This window comes from Sciurus vulgaris (assembly GCF_902686455.1).
Source record: "Sciurus vulgaris genome assembly, chromosome: X".
NCBI classification, from domain to species: Eukaryota; Metazoa; Chordata; class Mammalia; order Rodentia; family Sciuridae; genus Sciurus; species Sciurus vulgaris.
Genome location: NC_136471.1, coordinates 106204389 through 106231327, shown reverse-complemented (window position 1 = coordinate 106231327; position 26939 = coordinate 106204389). Strand labels below are relative to the sequence as shown.

The 26939-nt window shown below is 37.6% G+C and overlaps 1 long non-coding RNA gene and 1 pseudogene across 2 annotated transcripts in view; both read right to left on the bottom strand.

Annotated features, from left to right (window-relative positions):
- Positions 1 to 26939, bottom strand: part of LOC306650734 — a 1184502-nt gene that overhangs the window by 1009397 nt on the left and 148166 nt on the right. The window lies entirely within an intron of this gene.
- On the bottom strand, positions 23342 to 24218 carry LOC306651821 (ferritin light chain-like; annotated as a pseudogene). The gene has a single exon. The product of its transcript is annotated as a ferritin light chain-like (transcript).

Genomic DNA, 26939 nt, shown 5'->3' with positions numbered 1-26939 from the left:
TCTTGGACTTTTCTTAGGTTTTTTTTTTTTTTTTCCCCAGGCAGCAAACAGGCAGTCTCTTCTTGCCTTTTCCACTTAGAAATTCTGGGTAGAATTCCTTTTCACTGGTCTTTTTTCAAGGCTTGTTCCTTGAGGACACAAATGCAAGACCTTTTTGCCCTTTCTTCTTAGGAATTCAGCATTGGGCCCCTTTCACTTGGTTTACTCTCTGGGCTGCTTCCAGAATGTAAGCATGCAGTGGTCCTTCCTGCCTTTTCCTCTTAGACATCAAGTGTAGAACTCACTTTCAGCAGATCTTCCCTCAGGACTGAGTCTGTGAATGTACCCATGCAGAACACCTTCCATACTTAACTCCTTAGGAATGAAGCTAGGAAGCTAGGGCCCTTTGAACTTGGTTTTTTCTCAGGGTCAAGTACCCTGAGGGCCTTCCTCAATGTCCACTTACCCAACATAAAATTCCTTTCACCTGGTTTTTCTTGAGTCTGATTCCTGAGTGCAAACATGCAGGTCCCTTCCTCCCTGTAATCTTAGCCATCCTGCATTGGATGCCCTTTTGCCATTCCTTTTCCAGTCTTTTCTATAATTCCTATGTGTACACAAAGTGGCTCTTACTGTTTGCTCCTCTTAAGAAAGCAGCATAGGACTTCTTTTTTTCTTAGCCTTCTCTGAGAACTGATTCCTGGCAGACCCACTCAAGCACTTTGCTCTTGTGAATTCTGACTAGGACTACCATTTAATTGGCCTTCATCTGGGACTCATTCCCTAACTGCCCATGTACAAGGCACATTCTGATTTTCTTCTCAGGAATCTAGCACAGGACTCTTGTTCACTGGGCCTTCTCTGGAAGTTGATTTGAGATGTGCACACATGCTTTGGAGCCTCATCACCATGACTTGTAGAGAAGACATGACCTGGAATATAACCACTGTTCTCTTGGTTTACGGTAAACTAGAATTGTTTACATAGTACTTGGGGGCTTTTTGCACAGACAGACTTCAGAATCACTTTTTCTTGAATTTCCGAGTCTATTTTTTTGGACTTCAGTTCAAACCTTTTCCAATAAAAGCAGTTTATTTCACTAATCAGAGCCTGGAACTCACGATGCAAGGAATAATCTTCTTCGTTAATTAAATGTAGCATCAATTGCCATCTCATTCTGAAAATTTGAGATTTGGGTTTCCCTTGTTTATTGAAACATCTACCTAATTCTTCTTTCTGTTCTTGGAATATTTTCAAAATGCACTGCGGGATGTCTGCAATTTAAATTCTAGGACCCAACTTCTAGTTCTATGTGATGTATAATGTCTCCTAATAACAAAATTCCTAAAAGGTCAGAGACAAAAAATGATACATTGTAGTAAGTCAATGAAATCTCAAGCTTCTGAGGAGTTATGAGCATATGGTTTAGTGCTATGAGGATAGAGATCTTCATGGCCCAAAGTTAAGGATTACAACCTAGTTTAAGTTACAGAATGTGCAAATCAGGATGTGAGTTTCTGAGTTGAGGAAGTTACATTCTTCTTTACGCACAATGAGCAGAAGTAGAACATTCAGCAATTGCTATGGAGAAACACAAGTAAGAAATTCTGGGGAAATGGAGAACAAAATATACAAATGAAAATGAACTTCAGCCAGATTTTTCCTAGGAGACATTGGCTCACAATTGTTCAACCACATGGATTGGCATCCTTGTGGGACCACCAAAACAAGAAGGGCTCGCCTTTTTGGTTCAGGGCACTTTTTACTTTTATTTTTATTTCCTAGTCTATAACAGAGCAAATAAATAGCTTGTCTAGACAGGAAATGGGATCATTACTTTGCTAGCTGATGGCAATGTACAAGGTCAGTATTTTTCTGAGTGAAGGAAAGTCAGCTCCTGTAGATATCTGTGTGCTGCTTCAGAGGACTTATTAGTTGCAGAAGAATCACAGACATGCAAACTGTGGAAGTGCACCACTGTATCTCTCTGGCAACAAAATATGGTTATACTTTTTGATGATCAATTTTGTTTTTTTCCACAACCAACAGAAGTGTAAGTTTCCTAATTATAACAATAACAGAAAAAGACTTCATCATACAGTATGGGTACAAAAAAGGTCACTGTGGTATTAATAATCAATTCAACATTCTGTGAGTTTTCCCATCAAAGTTACAAGACTATCCACCCCTCCCCACATAAGGCCCATCCACCAGGATCATCCCACTACTGGTACATTGCTCAGAGAACACTTACTGGAATATGTATTTTTTGAAAACTACCTCATGTCTGGAGCTGAAACACAACAATTCTGCACCCAGCCCTGGAAGCAGGTACCAAGTAACTCACAGTAAAGCCAGAGACAGGTGCCCGTACACAGAAACCCAGGAACACTATTTCCAAACATGAATTGCCCTGCCAAGGGCAATTATAAACAGTACCCACAGGACATCAGACGCTAGTTTTGACTCACAAAAATGGATGAAAGTGACAGTTTTCCAGTTTCAAACCTAAGTTTTAAGAGGTGTTGTGTGTTTCTACCCTGCCTCAGGGAAATTTAGGTATTTCTGCCATGAGAACAATATGCCCCAGGTAGACACAGCCCTTTCAACCTGTGTCCTAGAATGAGACACATTAGAAGACATGAATTGGGCTCACAGTCTGAAGCAGAAGTTTCTCTAATCATACAAAGGCTTGTATTGACTAGTGATCATCCTGCTTGCTTCATTATTCTTCCTATATGTTATATATACTATTCATGCTATTTTATGTTTAGAATAGATAATGGTGGTGGTGGTAGTGATAAATGCAAACATCATTTATTTCAACAGCTAAGTTTTTCATATTTTTTCATCGGTGCATAGAATGAGGCATTTTAGGCTGACCACTTTGAGAAATCATTTCTTCAGGGTCAACAGTTGAGTAATCAAAAGAAAAAGAAAGAAATACTGTATTTCTGTGGCCTAGTGTTCATCGAGGACTATGGTTGTGCTTAAGTTTAGAAGTGAAAATTTCCAATCCCTTGGATAGGTCTGTTTTAGTTAGTTGTGATTTTCAAGTGCAAAGCTGAAAAACAATGCAAATGGATTTGTGGCACGCATGGATCAGTGTTTGGAGGTGAAAGAATATTTCTGATGCTTGTTTAAGAAAAATAGAATATGCATATACATGGGTGTTCTTAAGCATATGTGAATGTATATTTGGATATTAATTGTCTCTTAGGCTAATGGAATTATGGCTGAAAGTGTTCACTGGTTCCTCCTTTTATTTATTTATTTATTTATTTATTTATTTATTTATTTATTTATTTATTTATTGTTGTTAGACCATGCCATGACTTATTATAGCAATTATTTTCCAAAACTATAAAACATAAAAGCACTAGTCCTTTTATTTATTTTTGTTCTAATTAGTTATAGTGATAGTAGAATGCATTTGACACATCATACATAAATGGAGTGTAACTTCTCATTCTTCTGGTTGTACATGATATAGAGTTACACAGTGTAATAATATATGCACATAGGGTAATAATGTCCGATTCATTCAAATGCCCCCTCCCCTCCTTCAGTTCCCTCTGTCTAACCCAAAGTACCTCTATTCTTCCCTAACCACTCCCCACTATTGTGAATTAGCATCCGCATATCAGAGAAAACATTCAGCCTTTGGTTTTTTGCGTTTGGCTAATTTCAAATAGCATGATATGCTCCAGCTCCATCCATTTATCTGCAAATCCATAATTTCTTTCTTCTTTAAGACTGAGTAATATTCCATTGTGTATATGTACCCATTTTCTTTATCCATTCATCTGTTGAAGGGTGCCTAGGTTGGTTCCATAGCTTAGCTATTGTGAATTGAGCTGCTATAAACATTGATGTGACTGTGTCACTGTCGTATGCTGATTTTAAGTCCTTTGGGTATAAGCTGAGGAGTGGGATAGCTGAGTCAAATAGTGGTTCCATTCCAGGTTTTCTGAGGAATCTCCATACTGCTTTCCAGAGTGGTTGCACCAATTTGCAGTCCCACCAGCAATCTATGAGTGTACATTTTCCCCCACATCCTCACCAACACTTATTGTTGCTTGTATTCTTGATGATTGCCATTTTGACTGGAGTGAGATGGAATCTCTGTAGTTTTGACTTGCATTTCTACAGTGGCTAGAGATGATGAACATTTTTTTCATATATTGTTGATTGATTGCATTTCCTAAGTGTCTGTTCAGTTCCTTAGCCCATTTGTTGATTGGATTATTTATTTATTTATTTATTTTGGTGTTAAGTGTTTTGAGTTCTTCATATATCCTGGAGATTAATGCTCTATATGAGGTACATGTGGTAAAGATTTTTTCCCATTCTGTAGGCTCTTTCTTCACATCATTGTTTGTTTCCTTTGCTAAGAAGAAGCTTTTTAGTTTGAATCCATCCCATTTATTGATTCTTGATTTTACTTCTTGTGCTTTAGGAGTCTTGTTAAGGAAGTCAGTTCCTAAGCTGACTTGATGTAGATTAGGGCTGACTTTTTATTCTACTAGGCACAGAGTCTCTGTTCTAGTGCCTAAGTCCTTGATCTACTTTCAGTTGAGTTTTGTGCAGGGTGAGAGATAGGGGTTTAATTTCATTTTACTACATATGGATTTCCAGTTTTCCCAGCACCATTTGTTGAAGAGGCTATCTTTTCTCCAATGTATGTTTTGGCGTCTTTGTCTAGTATGAGATAACTGTATTTATGTGGGTTTGTTCCTATGTCTTCTATTGTGTACCATTGGTCAATGTGTCTGTTTTGGTGCCAATACCATGCCATTTTGTTATTATGGGTCTGTGATATAATTTAAGGTCTGGTATTGTGATGCCTCCTACTTCACTTTTCTTGCTAGGGATTACTTTGTATTTCTGGGTCTCTTATTTTTCCAAATGAATTTCATTATTGCCTTTTCTATTTTGATGAAGAATGTCATTGAGATTTTAATAGGTATTGCATTGAATCTACAAAATGCTTTTGGTAGTATGACCATTTTAATATTGTTAATTCTGCCTATCTAGGAGCATGGGAGATATTTCTATCTTCTTCTTTTTTTTTTTTTTTTTTTTTTTTCTATTGTCACCAGGGATTGAACCCAGGGGCACTTAATCACAAAGTTACATTCCCAGTTCCTTTTAACATTTTATTTAGAGACAGGGTCTTGCAGTTGCTTAGGGCTTCACTAAGTTGCTGAGGCTGGCTTTGAACTGGCGATCCTCCTGCTCAGTCACCCGAGTCACTGGGATTACAGGCATGGGCCACCGTGCCTGGGGAGATCTTTCCATCTTCTAAGGTCTTCTTTAATTTCTCTCTTTAGTGTCCTGTAGTTTTCATTGTAGAGGGCTTTCACCTCTTGTTAGATCGATACCCAAATATTTTATTTTTTTCAGTCTATTGTGAATGGGGTAGTTTCCCCAATTTCTCTTTCAGTGGACTCATCACTGATGTATAGGGATTCATTTGATTGATGGGTGTTAATTTTATGTCCTGCTACTTTGCTGAATTTGTTTATGAGTTCTAGTAGCTTTTTGGTGGAGTTTTTTGGGTTTTCTAAATATAGAATCATGTTGTCAGCAAATAGTGGTAAGTTGAGTTCTTTTCCTAATTATATCCCTTTAATTTCTCTCTTTTGTCTAACTGCTCTGGCTAGAATTTCAAGGACTATGTTGAATAGATGTAGTGAAAGGGGACATCCTTCTCTTGTCCCAGTTCTTGGAATGCTTTCAATTTTTCTTCATTTAGAATGATGTTGGCCTTGGGTTTAGCAGATATAGCTTTTATAATGTTGAGGTGTGTTCCTACTATCCTTGGTTTTCCTAGTGTTTTGAACATGAAGGACTGCTGTATTTTGTCAAATGCTTTCTCTGCATCTATTAAGATGATCATATGAATCTTATCTGTAAGTCTATTGATGTGATGAATTATGTTTATTGATTTGTGTATGTTGGGCTAGGGAGATAGCTCAGTTGGCAGATTGCTTGGCTTGCAAGCACAAGGCCCTGGGTTCAATCCCCAGCACCACAAAAAAAAAAAAAAAAAAAAAAAGAAAAGAAAAGAAAAAAGAGAAGAAAGATTTCTGTATGTTGAACCAATCTTGCATCTCTGGGATGAACCCTACTTGATTGTGGTGAACTATGTTTTTGTACGTGATTTGCTAGAATTTATTGAGAATTTTTGTGTCTCTGTTCATCAGGAATATTGGTCTCAAGTCTCCTTTCCTTGATGTGTCTTTGTTTGGTGTTGGTATCAGGGTGATACTAGTCTCATAGAATGAGTTTGGAAGGGTTCCCTCCTTTTCTATTTCATGGAATGATTTGAGAAGTATTGGTGTTAATTCTTCTTTGAAGGTCTTATAGAACTCTACTGAGAATCCCTGTGGTCCTGGGCTTTTCTTGGTTGGTAGGCTTTTGATGGCATCTTCAATTTCATTGCTTGAAAGTGATCTGTTTAAATTGTGTATGTCCACCTGATTCAGTTTGGTATGTCATATGTCTAGAAATTTGTCAATGTCATTGAGATTTTCCATTTGATTGGAGTATAAATTTTCAAAAGAGTTTCTCGTTACCTTCTGTTTTTCAGCATATCCATCATGATATTTCCTTTTTCATCAAAAATTTTGGTAATTTGAGTTTTCTTTCTCTTCATTAGCATGGATAAGGGTTTATCAATTTTATTTATTTTTGCAAACAACCACCTTTTTGTTTTGTTGATTTTTTGAATTGTTCCTTTTGTTTCAATTTCATTGATCTCAGCTCTGATTGTAATTATTTCCTGTCTTCTACTGCTTTTGTTGTTTATTTGTTCTTTTTTATTTAAGGTTTTAAGGTGTAATGTGAGGTCATTTATTCATTGACTTTCTATTATTTTTATCAATAAGCACAATGCAATAAACTTTCCTTTTAGCACTGCCTTCATAGTGTCCCAGAGATTTTGATATGTTATATCACTATCCTCTTTTACCTTTATTTTTTATTTTATCCATGATTTCTTCTGCTATACAGTCATCATTTTATAGCATATTATTTAGTCTCCAGGTGTTAGAGTAGCTTCTATTTTTATTCTATAGCTGATTGTTAATTTTATTCCATTATGAGCTGATAGAATGAAGGGTACTATCTCTATTTTTTTGGATTTGCTGAGGGTTGCTCTGTGGCATAAGATATGGTCTATTTTAGGGAAGGAGCTATGTGCTGCTGAAAAGAAAGTGTATTTGCTCATTGATGGATGAAATATTCTATATATGTCTGTTAAATCTAAATTATTGATTGCATTATTTATTTCAATTGTTTCTTTGGTTAGTTTTTGTTTGGAGGATCTATCCAGTGGTGAGAGAAGTGTGTTAAAGTCACCCGGTATTATTATGTTGTGGTCTATTTGATTCTTGAAATTGAGAAGTGTTTGTTTGATGTACATAGATGTTCTATTATTTGGGGCATAAATATTTATGATTGTTATGCCTTGCTGATATAAAATTACCTTAGGCAGTATGAAATGTCCTTCTTTGTCCCTTCTGATTAACTTTAGTTTGAAGTTTACTTCATCTGATATGAGGATAGAAACTCCTCCTTGTTTACAGGATTCATGTGAGTAATATGTTTTTTCCCATCCTTTCACCTTCAGTCTGTGAATGTCTTTGCCCATGAGGTGAGTCTCTTAAAGACAGCATATTGTTGGATCTTGTTTTTCAATCTAATCTTCCAGTGTATGTCTTTTTATTGATGAGTTTAGACCATTCACATTTAAGGTTATTATTGAGATATGATTTTGTATTCCCAGTTATTTTGGTTTATTTTTAGGTTTCATATTTAATTAGTTTCTCCTTTGATTGACTATTCCTTTAGTTTAGTTCCTCCCTTTGCTGATTTTCACGTTTTTTTCCATTTAATCTTCACGGAATATTTTGCTGAGAATGTTCTGTAGTGCAGGCTTTCTAGTTGTGAATTCTTTTAATTTTTGTTTATTCTGGAAAGTTTTGATTTCATTTTCAAATCTGAAGTTTAATTTTGCTGGGTATAGTATTCTCAGTTAGCATCCATTTTCTTTCAGAACTTTGTATACGTTATTCCAGGATCTCCTAGCTTTGAGGGTCTGTGTTGAGAAATCAGCTGAGATCCAAATGATTTTTCCCCTACACATGATCTGATATTTTTCTCTCATGGCCTTTAAAATGTTGTCCTTATTCTGTATGTTAGGAATTTTAATAATAATGGGGCTTATGTACTCATTTTGTACATTTGGTGTCCTGTAAGCCTCTTGTATTTAATTTTCCATTTCATTCTTCAGATTTAGGAAATTTTCTACTATTACTTCATAGAAAAGATTGTTCATTCCTTTGGTTTATATCTCCATACCTTCATCTATCCCAATAAATCTTAAATTTGGTCTTTTCATGTTATCCCATATTTCTTGGAAGTTCTGTTCATTGTTCACGGTTTCTTAGCATTTTCTCCCCATGGTCAACTCTATTTACAAGATTATATATTTTGTCTTCATTACCTAAGGTTCTGTCTTCCAAGTGGTCTAGCCTGTTGGTGATGCTTTCAATTTAATTTCAAATTTGGTTTATTGATTCCTTCATTTTGAGAATTTCTGTTTGTTTTTATTTTTTCAGAATCTCTGCCTCTTTATTGATCTTTCACTGCTTGTATTATCTCTAATTTCACTCCTTATACCCTCCTTTATTTTGAAGATCAGTTTAACTATGAACATTCTAAACTCCTTCTCTGACATTTCTTCCACTGTGGTGTTGACAGATTCTGAAGTGTTTTAGTTTGATTGGGGTGATTTTTCCCTTACTTTTTCATATTGTTTGCCTGTCCACCCATGTATCAGTATGGATGTGAGGCAGCAGAGTTTCTACTCTGTGAACCTATAGCATCCCCGATGGTTTCCAGTACCTCACTTACAGAGAAGCTGCCCGTCTGCTTTCTTGGTTTCATACCAAGGAGCAGACAGGAAAGCAACTGCCTTTATTCTGCCATCTTGAAAAACCCCTGGTTCCTCCTTTTAATAGTTTCAGCTAAGTCTGGGTAGGAAATGAAGAATCAGTTTACAATCCAAAAATAAATACTTTCCTGGAAAACTTTAAGGAAATTGATGACCCAATTTTTGCATTTTCTGAGTATTGATGTTTCCCTGAAACTGCAAGTCAGCCAAACCCTAATTGTATTGTACCATTTAATTTGGAGCCCCTTGGATGACTTGTTCCTACTTTGTCTCATAATAGTTCCCTTATTTCAATCTAGTAGTTTAATTCCTCTACTCAAATACTAATTTTCTTAACTCAGTAAAGGGACAATAATGGTTCTAAGATTCATTTGGAAACTTTAAGAAATGACACCTGAATTTATTTTATAGGTCTCTAACCACACAATAAATGTCATATATTTACCTTTCTACTTGGCATCGTGTTTGCCTTGCCACTGACTGTCTTCTGAGTGTCCACAAATGTTAACTTTGCAAAATTCTACCAAATTTGTATAATCTCAGGTACAAAGGAGTAAAAAAATACATGTTAATAAAGTATAAGAGGATTGTATGGTATAAACAAATATATTGAATTACCCCAAAATCAGTTGGAAAGACTATTATTGATCCTTGCTGGCCTAGATTACTTGTTTTAGATAGACACACAGATACATAGCTAGATCTACTTTAGCATCAACTTTAATATAATGCAGTTGTAAACATAAACCAATATCTCTTTTTTTCTCTTTCTTTCATAAACATTTCAAATGAAATCAACAGCTTTGTTTACATAAACTCTTACTGATTTATTAAAAAGAAAATAATTTGAGCCAGACACAGTGGTGCATGCCTGTGATCCCAGTGGCTCAGGAGATTGGGGCAGGAGAATGGTGAGTTCAGAGCCAGCCTCAGCGACTTAGTGAGACCTTGTCTAAAAGTAAAATAATAAAAAGGGCTGAGAATGTAACTTCATGATTGAGTGCCCTTGGGTTCAATCCCTGATACCAAATAATGATAATAATGATAATAATAATAACAATAATGGAATATTTACCTTTCATTTGCTAATTAGAATTGAGGAAACCAATAGAAATTAAATAGGGTAAGTAGCATGGAGAAAGGTTCTGAAATCAAGTAAAAGCCCAAAAGCTAAGAAGTTAGTAGCAAAGGGAAAGTTCAGGTTTTGTGGAATTTAAGTTTATAGAATTTATGGGTGCCCTTTTAAGAAAAAATAATACAGGATTATGAATATGAAGTTAGGCTGGAAGTTGAACATATATTTAAAATGAGAAAAGAAGTAACTTTCTATTGTCTTGGAAATTCAGATTGCTTTATCTGAGAAACTTTAGAAAATCAGCTGATAATGCTTATATAGACAGGTTTCCTTTTCTGCAACCTGACTTCCTCTCCTCACCCAGAATACTCTACATTTCCCATAAAATTCTGATATTGCCAAGGTTCCATCTAATTGAGGGACCCTGAGAAGCTAGCACAAATTACTTTTTTGGGTATCTCCCTGAAGTCAGCAGTATGCCTAAATACACATTTGTCCCTCAAGTGGTAAACCTTAGGGGTATGACCTGGAAAGGAAGTGACATTACATTGTTTTGTACAGCTGTTATAGGAGCAAAACTTAAAATCCCCATGTTTAGTCTATATGTGACTGTAGCTTGAAAGAATTATAATCTATAGGCATATAATGCCAAGCAATTAAAAGCAAGATTCATTTACAGTTATTATTTTTTAAAGTTATTTACAAGTCTCAATAATTCCAGAAAGAAGAGATGATCACTCAGATTCATCCATAGTATCATTCCCAGAATCATCATATTTCAAGATTACCTGTCACAAACTTTCATTGTCCTTATAAGTTGTGCGTAAATAAATATGGGTGTTTGCTGTCAGTGACTGATTATTAGCTGTTTAAGATTGTTACAAATTCTTCATTAGTGTTTTTACAAACTCAATGTGATATACTTGGTATTAATGACAGCAGACAGTGACAGTAGATATGTGAAAAGCCAAATTCTTGTATCTACTTATTTCATGTTCACAATGAATCTATGAGGAAAATTGTATTATCCCCATTTTACACATGAGGAAGCTGGGATACAGAAAGCATTAACTTACCCAAGGAAATAAGGAAATAAATAATTCTGGGCCTGAATTACAAATTCTAGTGCCTCACCGAGATGCGCCAACTCATAATTAATTTTGATATAAATACTCAGATATATATATAATATTAATATATATTGTTTTATATATTAATAATATATGTAATTTATAGTTATAATACTCAGCTATAAATGTTTACTCCTCCATTTTCAGTGAAAGAATAATTATTTCAAATTCTACTATATTATAGTAGTTGTAAGAGCATGTGGCTGGAAGTGTATTTTTCTTTATCTCCTGCTCATATGTTTCTTAGGAAATAGTCTACAGCTTGTGTGTTAAGACACATCTGTGTCTTCCTTAGTTTCATCTTACTTTCCCAGTTAGAGTTTGTGTTTCATTAGGTCAAGAACTTGGTCTTCTGCTTCCCCTTGATCTTGTAGAATCATGCATAGTGCCAGACTCTGAGGAAGGGAATAACAAACATTGGTTTATTCATTGATACTATTCTATCCACAAACCACTCTGACAGTCAGTTACCTGCAATTTACATTGAAAACATCTTCTTTCAAACAAGATTTATTGGGGGTCCATTACATGGTAGGAACATAAGAATAATATGAATATAATTCTGCTACCATTGAGGTTTTCATGGTACAGTAGAGGAGAGACACATGTAAACAAATGGTGTAGAGATGAGTCATAAAGTCATCACTAGGATTTGATCAATGTTTGATGAATAAATAAATGAGGTTTACAGAAATGAAGTGATCTAATCCTGGTTTTGGTAAGAGATTCCCAATTCATGCATTATTGAAAATGAAATAAACTTTTAAAGATTATTTTCGAATCTCCCATTTTATGTATGAGAAACTAGAGTGATAGGGTATGAGTGGGATTATCCCTATTAGACCAGGCTTGACTACAAAGAAAAACAATTTGTTATGGTTTAGATGTGGTGTCCCCCAAAAACTCATGTGTGAGACAATGCAAGAAGGTTCTGAGGAGAAATTATTGGGTTGTGAGAGTCTTAACCCAATCAGTGACTTAATCTGATAGGGATTAACTGAGTGGTAACTGAAGTGGTAGGGTGTGGCTGGAGGAGGTGGGAATTGGGGGCATGGCTATGGGGGTATATATTTGTATCTGGCCAGTGGAGTCTCTTTCTCTGCTCCCTTATCACTATGTAAGCTGCTTCCCTCTGTCACACTCTTCTGCCATATTGTTCCTGTCTCACGTGGAGCCCAGAGGAATGGAGTCACCTATCTAAAACCGTGAGCACTCAAACTCTTCCTACTCTACTTTTGTGCTGGTCAGGTCATTTAGTCACAGCAGCAAAAAAGCTGACTAAAACACAATTGATAAACAATGACAACAACAACAAAACCCTAGGAAGCTGTTTAATCCCACGAGGGATTTTGTATGAAAACCATCTTCTTAAAGGAGTTTGGAGGCAACAGAATCATTAGACTATCATCACACACCCTCCCATACCAGAATTGGCAGAGATCTAAAATCAGGAGAAAAGAGAGTCATGCTTGAAAGATTTGGGGAGCACGTAAGTTCCCAAATAAAGTTTCCTTTCTTCTTTCTCCAAATCCCTCCTAAATCCAAGCGGTAAGAGTAATAGTAATACATGTATTTTGGCTGAGTCTGCAAGTTCCCACTGAAATATCCATTCATACTTGTTCATCTGGGTGACCTGTTGCCACAGCCCAAGAAGAGTTATTAAAAGTCCTGGCAGGGGCGTAGTTTGACAGGCATTCTCTGAAGTTTGATGGCATCATGAATAGAAAGGCTGATGACAATTTCTGATCTAGTGATATTTTAAGGTGGAAATTCTCCAGCAGTAGTTGAGACCAGAAAGTTTAAGCAATCATGGTGGAATAGAGCTAGCAAAAATATGAAGGTTACATCATCCAATTCCAGTTTTCCACAGTCCTTGGAAAAGGAACAGCATCCGTTCTCACGTCTCCAAGAAGGGCTCCAGGATTTCCCAAACCACTGGCTGGCCAAACCTTGGAATACTCTATCCAGAGAAGAGTTTGAGAATATGGAATATTGGCAGAGGACCAGAAAAATGATACTTCATTCCTGCTTTGCAGAAGTACTTGGTGATGGAGCAATTCAGGGCAAAGCTTATCCTGATTATCACCCAACCACCTACAACAGGCAAAATTAGAGTAAATCAGTGTGGGACACCTGCTTGTAAAAGGAAGCAGTTATATATGAGCATCTCACTTGACTCTCCTTCTGTCTCCAAACCTGAAGGAACTCATGTGTGGCAGTGAGGTATAGGGAATATTACAGACTCAGACACACCACCAACACACACGCATGAACATACACTCACACAAAACTAATTGAAGGGAGGAGGAGAAAAGAAATAGATCATAACATCAAACACGCCAGTCATCTTTAGACATAAAAAATTCAATGGTAAATGTAAGCTATTTAAGATAATACTTATATTGTTAGAATTTTAAATTGAAGTAGACAAAATTTTAAATCCTAAATGATTTGCTCAATATTATATTAAAGTACCAGAAAAAGGAGAAGTTGAGCTTTCATGGTTACAAGCAGGTCAAAGAAAGACCATTTCACATTTATTATCTAACCAGTTTGCAGCAGTATATCAAGGCACAGAATCAGGGGTATGAAAACATTCTCCCTGACAAGGAAAACTGTTTTATCACTGCATTGTTTAAAATTACTGGACACATGGTGAGGGTAGAAAGAATACAAACCTTTAAGTGTCTTTGTTATTGATTTTAATTTCTCCAGAGACAAGGCATACCACAACTGCTTACACTTGTGCCATCCCTTCTCAAAGCTCCTCGTTATGAGTGCCAATTGAGACTCCCCCAAAAGACATTTACACTGATTTATTGACTTGCCCAAAAGAACACAATTTCTTTTCCTAAGGAAATAAAATGTATTAGGAGTAAAGAATTTTGAGGACATTTAAAAACCTCTGACCTGGATTTAAATAATTTCTACTTTTCTTAAAATTAGTTACTACTAGCTGGCCATGGTGGCACATGCCTGTAATCCCAGCAGCTCAGAAGGCTGAAACAGGAAGATTGCAAGTTCAAAGCCAGCCTCAATAACTTAGCAAGGCCCTAAGCAATTTAGTGAGACCCTGTCTCAAAATAAAAAATAAAAAGGACTAGGGATGTAGCTTAGTGGTTAAATACCCCTGGGTTTAATCCCTGGAACCAAAACAACAACAACAATAACAACAAAAAATTAGTTACTGGTGTACAGGGGTCAGGGTGGGTCCTTTGGAAAACAGAGTTATGAGCACAAGTTTGCTGTGGGGTAATTCCTGAGAAAGTAACAGGGAAGGGAACGGGATTGGACAGTGAGCCTCAGGCTGTGATGCCAATCTCAATCTGGCTCACAGCTAACCCAGAAGGAAATGGGGAACTAAGTTTGCTTGTTGGAGGCCCCCAAAGTGGGCTGGAAGCTGTCATGGATCCTGAAGGTGATACTGCTGGAAGCTGTCCACCGACTGCACCCCTTCCATTGAACAGCAAGTTTCTTCTTGAAAAGAGATCTAAGCTGTGCATAACCCGGGATCCCACAACGGGTTACGCATTCAATTTCTGTACCTCCAACTATTTTGTCAATCTTATAGGTTTTATAAGTGTTTTATGGGGCCTCATTTGATACACTTCAGCCACTTCTATGAAGCCAAATAACATTTGAATACCCAGGATGTTCAGGTGTTCAAAAAGCCAATATGGTTCACGTACAGCTTCAGTCATTGTGCTACTTGACTAGATTCTGGGTCACATCCCAGCTTCCTTTTGGTCTTATGATGTGTGAATTCCCTAACAAAGGAAACTACCTTCATTCTTATATCTTCCCATTACCTTTTCACCCCACATCAAAAAGTACAGAATGTAGAAAAATACCTGCTGCCCAAGTGAACCAAAGTAAATGTCATGTTTAATAGAATGAATAATTAAAATGGTTTATCATCTTGCCCTCACTTCATGTCAGTATAAATAGCTTTTTTGTCACTTGGTCTTGCTGGTGGTTCTGACAGGTTTTGAAATCAATGCATTTGTTTATTTTTTCCTTTATGAAAGAAGGATTAAAATCCCTAGTTGTAACAAAAAATACAAATAAAACAATATTAAAGAAGAAGAAATACTACATGTGAAAAAATGGATTAGGCAATGATTTTCTGGGACCTGTGTTTCCAGTGGCATCTCCAGAAAGCTATCTTCCTGTCCAGCACAATACAGCAATAATTGGGAGCAAGATGTGTTACCGCAAGGGAGTCAAGGAAATGAGCAACATAGAGACTGACTCTCCAAAGCAAAGAATTTTCTTGACAATAGTAGGCGATTGCAATCCTACCACGCCAGACCACAGGTATATTCAAAGGGGTTGGGGCAAAGGAGAGATTTTTTTTTTTTTTTTTTGTGGTGCTGGGGATTGAATCCAGGGCCTTATGCTTGTGAGGCAAGCACTCTACCAACTGAGCTATATCCCCAGCCCAAAGGAGAAGCTTTGAAAAATAAGACATCCATGTAAGCTATCTGGAAACAAAGAGCATTGGTTACAAGGACTTGTTGCAGAAGTTGGCACGAGCTCATTGTGGAGATAGCCATTACCAAGCAAGTTTCCTTATCCAAGCAGTTATCTGGAGTACTGAAATTTTGAGGAATCATTTGGATAGTTCTTATCTCATAGGCATATGTGTGCAAGAGCCACTTCTCTACGAGCATCTCCTCCCTGGCCTTCTGCCTTCATTTTGTTAGAGTTTGATGTTAATGACTCCATTTTCATACTGATAACGTTCACAAAATGCCAACAAAAGTTTTCAGGGAAGGAAGGGAAGAAATTATTAAAAAAAATTGTTTCCAGGCTCATTAGTGCATGCCTATAATCCCAGCAACTTGGGAGGCTGAAACAGGAAGATGGCAAATTCAGGGCCAGCCTCAGCAACTTAGTGAGGCTCTAAGCAACTTACTGAGACCCTGTCTCAAAATAAAAAATCAGAAAGAGCTGTAATGTGGTTCAGTGATAAAGTGCCCCTGGATTCAATCCCTGTTACAAAAAAAGAAAATAATTGTTTACAAATATATGAAGGTTGGGAGGGCTGTCTGTGTACATTTAATAACAACTTTCTTTTGCTCAGTGGATTGAGGATAATTTTGATAGTGAGATGCTTATTTCCAGGATCAGGATGTCTAAATACATCAGGGAGGTCCAGCTGGTAGCTGGGATAAGCATGAATGTCAGGAACCCAAAGCAGCTGCTAAGGAAGGACCCATCCTTTGCAAACTTTAGAAAAGGGAGAAAATGTTCACTGTCAGCATTCCCTGTTGGTCATTTACAGAGTATGTCTGCCAAGTCAGAATGCTCACATAAAACTCAAATAATGAACAGCATCCGGTTCTTTCAAAGGATGTTGATTTTTTCATAAAGGCATCTACTAGTAGATTCTTTTCAGGCTGGAGTCAAATTATTCACTCCTGATCTCCTGAAGGTAACTGAGGGGAGCTTCAAGTGGGGAAGATATTAAAAAAAAAAAAAAAAAGCCAAATGGAGGCTTCTTGGAAAAGCTCTTTGATACAACTAATTGTGATGCTCTGCTGGATAATTTGCTTGCTTCGAGTGCATGATTAATGGAATTATTATTCATAATTAGAAAATGCTCAGAGAGCAAAAAACATAAACAATATTCTGACTGCCTGTCAATAATTATCAAGCTCACATTAATAATGCCCAGGAAATAAAAAGGTTCTGGCATTTTCCTTTAATTTTATTTAGGAATGCCATTTCCTAACAGCAATGGAGTGCTGTGGGCAGGGTATATCCTGTGGATTATGTCTTCTTGAAGTGCTATTTCTCATGGCATCCCATGCAGAGTACACAGAGGAGGCCAGTCAGATGTCACTGCTTAATTAATTAGGGCTTTTCTATGAGGAGCCTTTGTAAATGATATCTTCCCCTTCCTCATCTCTACCTGAAATCACATGTGCTACACCACAGGGGAGCCATTCTTCTCCATCACTGAGGAATCATTTCATAGAGGAAACAAAATTGTAGAAATGAAATAGAATGGCATTAATGACTTGAAGAATCACACTTGGGCACTTCTTAAATTCCCTTGAGAGGACATCTAATTAGTTTCATCTTCTCTGAGAAGTCACAATGCCCAAAGTACCAAGGGAAAGCTAACATTTAGGGGAAAGGGAAGTAAAAAGAGGAAGGGAGGAGGCCATGAAGGCTATGTTAATAAGGTAGTTGTTACTGAGAGCAATTAATACTCAATCCCACTAGGAACCTATGGCCTAGCTGTCATTGGTCGACAGTTGCTTCTTGAGGTTACTAACCTCTTGGGGTGTTTTGTCCTGCCCCTTATAGACACTGAATTAGCTTCAAACAAAGTCCTGTCAAAGTAGGGAGTGTATAGTAAGTTGACTTTAGCACATTGAGATAAATGACAAGAGCAAAGTGGTGGGGTTACTGTTTTACTCAGCTGTTTGGCTGCTGTGACCTAAAGACCTGACAAGAACAAGGAGGAAAAGCTTATTTGGGGGTTCATGGTTTTAGAGCTCTCAGTCTGTAGATAGCTGGCTCCGTTCCTCAGAGACTGAGGCCAGGCAGAACATCATGGCAGAAGAGTGTGTCAGAGTGAAGTTGCTCAAGGCTTTACAACAGGAAGCAGAGAGAGAGAGAGAGATCTCTGTTCAACAAGAACAAAATATGTACTCCAAAGGCATGCCCCCAGGGATCCACCTCCTCCAGCCACACCCTACCAGCCTTCAGTTACCATTTATTTAATCCCTATCAGGGGATTCATTCACTGATTGGCTTACTACCATAACCTAATCATTTCACCTCTAAACTCTCAGGCATTGTCTTATACAGAAGCTTTTGGGGAACACCACATATCTAAACCTTAACAGGTACCAAGATCATCAGTTAAGAGGCTCAAACCAAAGGTGAGTTGACAGCACAAAAACTTCTAATTCCCACCTAGAACAATATAGATCACTGATTCAGAAATCTTTGATAGCCTCTCTTGGAAGTTCACTAAGCAAGCCAATAGCATTTTCCCGGGGAAAATATCATGTGAAATGGAGTTGGAGGCCAGATACAACCTTTTGCAGAATGTACTGGTAATTCTACCCTGAATGACAGACACATACCTATTTAGGAAATTTGTTGCTCATTAAGTTCCCACTAATGTCTCTTGGGCTCACTGGGAATTTTCAGTGTGGCAGTTTCTGAACTGCATACTTGGTGCATGGTAGAAGGTTATTGTTCTATATCATGGTCCACTGCTTAACACAATCTGCCAACAGCCAGAGGGATGGTTTTCTTTCCCACTGAGTCTTTCAGATGAGATATTTTCCCAACATTATCATTATTGTCTCTGTAACTTGATTTTCTACCAGAGTTAGTTCTTTGGAGAAAATAGATTTTAGCTTTTCCCCAAGAAATGAATCTCAGTGGTGATATCAACAAGTTCAACTCATAAAACACTTTATTCTTATTGCTGTAAATATGTATCATTTTCATTATCTGTAAACTTATTTTTCTCTGTAGTTCAAGAACTTATTTTTGGAATTATATACATTTTTACAACAGATTTGCTAATATTTCAGTTGTAAAACACAAGTTTTACTTTAGCATTGTTTTATGAATGGAGAATAGTTAATTATGTCACAACAGGGGCACAGATCCTCCTTTATCATTTGTACATCTTATAAAAGCTAAACTCTGGCAGGGATATTTTTCTGATTTGTGATAATTCTGAAACTTTTATGGGGGCAGGGCTGGGAATCCATCCCTGGGCTTCACACTTGCTGGGTAAGCACTTTACCTCTGAGCTACAGCCCCAGCCCTAATTTTAAAACTTTTCGTTTTTCTTGTACTGGGGCTTGAACTCAGAGGTATTTTACCACTGAGCCACATCCCCAGCCCTTTTTAATTTTGCTTTGAGATAGGGTCATGGTAAGTTACTTAGCGCCTCTCTAAGTTGCTGAAGCTGGCCTCAAATTTGTGATCCTCCTGCCTCAACCTCCCAACTGGCTAGGATTTCAGCCACCGTGCCTGGCTGAAACTTTCATTGTAACACCTAGTATGTTCTATGAAAATGAAAATGAAATATTTGCTACTGTTTTCTTCCTGACAGAATTTCCAAAGAATAAGGACATTTTATTGCTTCACTGTTATATAGTTAACTTTAGATAACAAAACTGAGACATAAAAACATTAACTCAATTGTTCAAAGTCACCAAGTTTTCTTATCTGTAAAAAGAAAATGATAATGGAACTTACTTCATAAGTTTATTAGGAACTTAAATGAGTAAACAATGAACACTTTATGAAGCATTTATAGAATAAGACTTATACAATGGCTTTTCCAAATGATATATATAGACCAGCTTCCTTCCTCTTCCTTATTTACATTTTTTTTGCTCTCCACTCATACTACGCACAAAAATAAACTGTCTATTCTTCCACAAAGATGTAAGAGCATCATTTTTACATAGTTCTATGTTTCCTGACATCATTGAAGTCTTCCTTGGCAACAATCTGAGGAGGTGTTGAATAGTATGTTACATTGAAATGTGAATACTGCCCTTACTCAAGTAGCTGGTTTTGTGAAATGGGGCCTTCCAGATTTCATTCATTTTCTCTGCTCTTCAATGCAGCCAGGTGCTTTAAGGAAAGAATACTAGAAGATAACCTTAGGCTAGTCCCATTCAGTCATCAGTTGGCTTTGATATATCAAGAATTCTCTTACTCTCAAAGTCTGTAGACCTTGAAAAACTCTGCCAGTATCTGTAAAAAGGGCTTAGATTCCTCAGGAATAAAGTTTTGATTCACCCTCCCATTCAAACAAGAGACTAAATGCTTGTTCATGATGATGGAAATCTGGAGTTCTGATAAAACAGAAGGTGGCAAATATATTTTACCTTCAAAATCAGGTAAAAGAGCAGTCAAAAAATTATTTAGAACTTTATAAGAGGTTACAGTTGTCAAGGATTGGATTGTCACTTTTGTAAGGAATCCCATGGAAACCACGCTGGACACGGGAAATCACATAAGGGAGTTTATTAAGAAAACAGAGTGTCTCCCTGCAGGGTAAGAGAGAAAATGAGAGGAAAAGAAAAGGAAAGAGAAAGGGCGCATACTAGAGAAAGTGGAAAGCGAGGAGGAGAAAGTAAGCAAGTGTGTAGGAGAGAAAAGCAAGAGAAAAAGATGGCGGGGTAGCTACCGTGAAGCAGTTGAATTCTGCCGGGCTAACAAGGGACCAATAATGGAGAAGGATACTTGCAAGCTGACCGATGAACCAATAGCTAGCTAGGATGTTCACAGACTGACAGTAGTTGGGAGGCCGGGAAATGGCTCCAACGGAAAGGGCAGGGAGAGCAGCTTTGTACATTACAATTTTCATGTTTTTACAGGGCTAGGGTCTTCCTGGAAACTGAAATGCATGGTACCCTCACCCCCACCCTTCATCCCACTTCTTGCAATGAGGTCAGAAAGATTTTAGACATATCATTCAGAGTTCCAGGCATGAGTTTATTAGAAAGGATAGGAAAGGGAAAGGGGACATTCTCAAGAGCAAGAGTGAATCTTCTCACAGAGGAGAGTGATGGTGTGTCCCTCCTGCCTTCCAGTTTAATTGGGAGTCCCAGGGAAGTTTCCAGAGTCCTGCCCAAGTCTACTTTCTGACTTTTGACTGAGAGCATAGGTATTGCATGGACCACCTCCAAGAGGAGTTGGAGTGTTTGAGGAAATTGAGTTTCCCTGTTTTTGTCTAAAATTTTGCCCCCTTAATCAGTTTATTACCCTTTGAATCAATCCCATCAAGTTTTCTTTGTGAGGTTTTTGACATTTTGTCAATCAGAGTGATAGGGGATGAAATAGTTTCAGTGATAAGGAAGGGTTCAGGCCACCTGGTAGGGTGTGGTATGATTTCCAAGCAGCTTTTTCTTAAGAAGAAACTATGACTGGAGGAGGTTTTAACATATCAAGCCTGCATCTTCCAGGTGTTTATCTGTCAGATTAGGCTCCCTGTGGTTTTCTGTTGCCCTTCACTGTCCTCCCCTGCTCACCCATGCATGGTTGAGTAGCTACTAAACAATGCTATGCAAATCGTGCAAGTAGTTTAGAAGGGTACAATTGACTAACCAAGTTTATGTACTTCTCCAAACTCTCTTGGACCTGGATACCTCATCTGGAATTTTCACACCAATATCTCCTAACACTTTCATCTCTCTTGGCCTCCCAGGGTGACCCCAGGCCTCCATGTGGACTCACCACAACTCAGACTCCGAAGTCCTATAACCTATGGAAGCTATTGCTACTCATACCCCTTTCTCATTTAGATGATGTCCTGCATCATCAATAGGGGAGTCTAGAGAAGCTAGAGAAGCTCACTAACACAACCTGGAGATTTCAGATGTTAATCTTCTGTGAGGCAAGCTTGGACCTGAATGATGCAACAAGCAAGAAGGTTCGGTATGATAAACCCTGCTCATTTTCTTCTTTCTATATACTCTTTTGAGGTGCAATGTCTTCATGTAACTCTCAGGGATTGACCCATGTGATCAAGCAAATAGCTACCTTTTCTTATGAAGCTGTGTTCCGTGTGATAAAACAGTGTGTTGCATTTTTTTCTTTTGTATATATTTTCTTTTTTGTCTCAGTTCCTCCCCTCTCTCGCATCTTACTTCCATGATATTTTACACTTACCTCCACTCTACCCTCAATAAAACATCAGAATGTAAGTTTTGCTGCAATCTGTTTTCTAAGAAATCTGGACTAACTAAGGTAAAGGTATTTTCTGTGCATGCATAAAGTAGGTTCTCTATAAAAGAGAATCCTGGGAAGAAGGGAAACTTCCTGTTAGGAAAAGGAATAAGAAGTCAATTATATGAAAAATCACAGGGAGAAAGGAGATGATATGAGATGCATGAAGCAGAAGATAAAGGAAAAAAAGAGAGTCGAAAGAAATAGAAAACTTACTCATTAGATTTGAGCATTAAACTTCCCTTGAGATATTTCTTAGGAGGAAGGAAAGGTAATACATTTGGAATATAAAGTGAAGAGTAAAAATAAATGAATAAATAAATAAACAAATAAATGCATAAAAATAAAGTGGAGAGTATTGTTGATAGAAAAATAGATACAAAGTCCCAGAAGGAGCAGGCTGTCAGGAATCTCCTTTCTGCCATAGTAATTTTTTAAAAGAATTCTATGTAGATGTTTATATCAAAAACAACACTATTGTAAGTTGAGATAAAAGAAAAGTTGAAGCATAGCTTTGACTGTTTACTTGTAAAGTGATTAAGACACAAAGACCTGAGGTTGAAAAATACTCAAATTCTTATGCAGTGATCTTATGGCCCTGGCCCCTTTAAGGGTTTTCTTTACAAGTCTATTTGAATTCGGGTTTAGAGACAGTAACAAGTTTAAAAGTTCTCTGGAGCTGGTGCACAAGTATAAATGCCTACATCTTCTATATCATTGATTCTCAAATCTATTATGAATCTGAATAAAAGGTTTATTAAAACATAGCTTGCTGGGCTCTGCATCCACTGTTTCTAATTTAGTACTTAGAGGCAGTACTGAATATACAAAATTCTAAAAAATTTCTGGTAGATTCTGATGTTGCCAATCTGGGGACCAAACATTGGAAGAGTAATATTATGTTAGAGTCAAAAGATATATAATTTTAAGATCTATGATTATAAGGAATTCTGTTACTGAATATCCTACAGAGACTGTTTGAAGAACGAGTTTGAAATTTAGAACCAAGACTGTCTTAGGGAGATTTAAATTAGACTGCTAAACATCATTTTCCCACTGAGTTTCTTTGAACATTTGAAAGTTAATTTTTAAAATAGGTGTTTCATAAATAGCTAGTGGTAGTATTATTGTTCTGTACGTAAGTGGTTCCATCTGGTAGCAATTTTTCTGCTGCATAAGCATAAATTAAACCTTTCTGGAGAACAATCTGGATGGGTTAGCAGAGTTATCTTTTGCCTTCCTTCTGTTCCATAGAGGAAAAAAAATACTGAAGCATATATGTATCTCTTCTCCCAACCTTAAGACAAATCTGATGCCCTAAAGCATTTCTCTGAGTATCTGCTGTTACAAGTCAATGAGACATTGAAAAATTGCTATTTGAATTAACCAATCGAAGCAAGAGTAACCATGTGATAGGGTAGAGTTTGTTTTATTTTATTTATTTATTTTTTTTTGCTGGAAAAAGCTTTATTTTCATTTGGTCCAAGGTTTAGGAGGGGCTCCATGGTGGTTACAAAGCTGCCTAGGGGTTAGAGAGAGAGAGAGGCTCAGGTCAAAGCTCTGATGCCAGGATATGCAAAGGAGCCCCATCTAAGGCCACACTGCTCCAGGCCTTCTAGTCATGCTTGAGGGTGAGTCTTTCGAAGAGATACTCGCCCAGGCCAGCCTGGGGGCCTGCCAGACGGTGGAGATTAGTCAAGTGGTCTCCTATCTTCTTGATCAGCTTCACCTCCTCATCAAGGAAGTGGTTCTCCAGAAAGTCACAGAGATGTGGGTCTGTGCGGGTAGAGCCCAAGGCATGAAGATCCAAAATGGCTTGGTTCAGGTTCTTCTCCAGGGCCAAGGCAGCTTCCATGGCACCCTGGGTGTTGCCCCACTCATCTTGAGAAAGTTTCTGCACGTCCTGGAAGAGGGCACGGCCACCGCGTTGGTTTTGCATCTTCAGGAGACTCTCGGAGGCCTGCGCTTTTCCTCGGCCAACTCGCGGAAGAAGTGGCCCACGCCCTCCAGAGCCACATCGTCACGGTCAAAATAGTAGCCCAGAGAGAGGTAGGTGTAGGAGGCCTGCAGATGTAAATTGACAAGGCGGTTGACAGCAGCCTCCACCTCGGTAGAATAATTCTGACGAATCTGGGAGGCCATGGTTGGTCGTCAATAAGGAGCTAACCACAAAACACGGAGTTAGCTGGTCCTGGAATCAGGAGGTGGGTGAGAAGGTGGTCCCAGAGATTGTAAATGGAGATCAGATTGGAAGGCGATTGGAAGTAGAAGAAAAGGGAGTCCCCGGGTCTGTTCCGTCCAAACACTGTTGAAGCAAGAGACAGATCCGCAGGACCTCCAAGCGCGATGGTTCTAGAGTTTGTTTTAAAATACAGACTACGTAGGTTATGAGATGACTAGCTGTTTCTCTATAATTCAAGAGATTGGGTAAAAAGGGATTAGATCATTGGCTTATATCTTGGCTGTACATTAGAGTTTACAAAAACTCAAAACTCCTGGCCTCAGTCCAGATTAATTAAATCAATCTGAGGGTAAGACTTAGGCATCAGTGTTTTTAAAGCTCCCCAGGTGCTTGATCTGAGCAGACAGATTGAGAAGCAGTGGTCTAAATAGAAAACAAGTCATTTTTTCTGCAGAAAGCACTATAAAGTCTGTTTCTAGCAGCAACAGACTGCTATTTTGCATGAAGGAAGGCAATCTTTGACTCTTTCCCAGAAATAAAATGTGTGTTTTCTTAAACTGAGACATTTTCACTGAATTTATTGAGACATTTGAAAAATGTTGAAAATACATTTTCATTTTCATAATGACATTAGTGATAGAATATAATCAAAAACTGAATTAAGGTAAATTATATTCCATGCTGGTATAATTATGTCAAAAATGAACCCCAATATCATGCATAACTATAATGCACTATAAAATAGCTAAAAAGACAATAGAGTATTCATTAATTATAAAATAGAAAATAAATTCATGTGCAGGCTTTTACATTTTAAAAGCTAGTAACCATACAGAGTAGAAAGGTGCACTTGAGAATTTGGAATTTGGAAATGGTGAGAGGCTTGTAGAAATTCATAGGGGTTGAAGAATAAAAGAAATGAAGGAATAAAAGTCATGAGAAAGGATGAATCAGTGGAGTCTTGGAAGAGCAGGAAGGTCCTTGAACAGAATATCCAGTAAGAAGGGAATGACAGTGTAGCACATGGCCATAAAACTTGAACATTGATTACACAGAAACCTTGTTGAAGTTGAATCGTCAGCATCCACTGTCCAACCTCTGATATCAAGGCACCTTGCATTTTCTGGACCCAGGGACTGAGCAAACATTTGAGGAAGGCTCCTTCCACAGGGGCCATCATTTTGTAAGGGGACAGATAGATGAGAATGGTGGGAACACAAGGTTAAGAGAATACTTCTATAAAATGGGCCTACTATGCTGACCCCCCAACATGCTTTCTTTGCAAACAGCAATCTGCCTGCAGCCCTGCCTCAGCATAGACAATGAATGATGGGGGTTGAGAGAGGATGAGGACTGGATATCGCTGGTTATCAAACAGAGGAAAAGGGGTTGTTAACCTCTGCAATTGTGCTCCTAGGCACTCTGGGTTGCTAACAATTAACCCCCATGTCCCTGCTCTTAGGCACATACAAGAGAACAAAGAAGGCAATAATTAACAGAGGGGTTTTGGTGTCTATAAAAGAGCAAGACACACTCCCTCCTGGGGACACCCAGCTCTGGGGCCTCTTCTCTTCAGAGAAGTCTATCTCTGTCCTTTTCTTAAATAAAACTTGCTTTCTGTGCTTGCCTTGATGTTTCTCAGGTGTTTAATCTTCAACACTAGGAAACAAGGACCTGTTCCTGATCTCCAAGACCAGTAATCAATTTCAATTTTACCCAGACACCTTCAAATGAGCGTGATGCATGTTCATGTCCTTAGCCATCTTGTGGTTGACATCCAAATTCTTTGCTATTATATTATATGCTATTATATTATATTATATTAAATTATATGCCTATTGAAACCTCTCAGAAGTCTATTGGCCTACAAATATAAAATGTGTTGCACTTCAGTGAAAATTGTAGTACTGAAAGACAGAATTCAGCACCTATACTTCAAACCACCTATCAAGTGTGAAGGCAGCCTGAGAGTTCTCTGAAACCAGGCAAAAGCAAAGTACTATCTTTCTTATTTATCATTTGCAAACCTTCTACTTCCCAAAGAAAGATCTCAGATGAATCATTGGTTAGATGGCATACCGGAGATTTCCTGAGTAAAAGAATACAAATTCAAATTCTTAGTTTAAGTCATAAATTAGGCCCTCTCCAAAAAAGGTAGGTAGCGATAGGGTAAGATTGATGTTGGGAGATCCAGGATGGGGACTTGGCTGGGGCCAGTATGGCTGGTGAGGCTAAATATTAGAAACTATGGTATCCTGTGGTTGATGATGTGGCTGGTTTCCAGAAAAAAATATTACACCAGAAATAATGATGTCTAATGATATAATGGACACGATTTCATGGCTGTCTGCCCATTTTAGGCAGCATTGTGACCTCCCCTCTTTTTCTCCATAGCAAAACCTGACTTTTATAAAAAGGATTTCATCAGTTATTAATAGTTGATGGATATTGAATCTCAAAATGTTGACTTTCTATTTGCATTTTGATGGCTATCCTAAAATTACAAAATAAAAGCTTCATCTGTTTTAAAAACATTTGAGTTGCCATACGCATTACAAATTCATTTCAAGAGGAGAGAGAAATTTCCCAAATCACATTCCCTAGAAAGTTGCATGCTTTACTTTAAAAAAAAAAGTATTAGTGTTATGTAAAGAAGACCCATATCTCCAAGATTTTGTGCGTAAAAAATGACAAAGAAGACAAACAGAAAAGAGTAAAACCAAAAGAATAGAATAAGGTCACTTAAAACTAATAAATGGAGGGGTGAGAAAGAAATATAAAACACTGGACAAAAATCACTTCTGAATTATATTTGCAAGAAGTAGAATAAGAAAAAATTATGGACTGATGTTGTAATAGATCATGGAAAAATATCTTTATCTCATG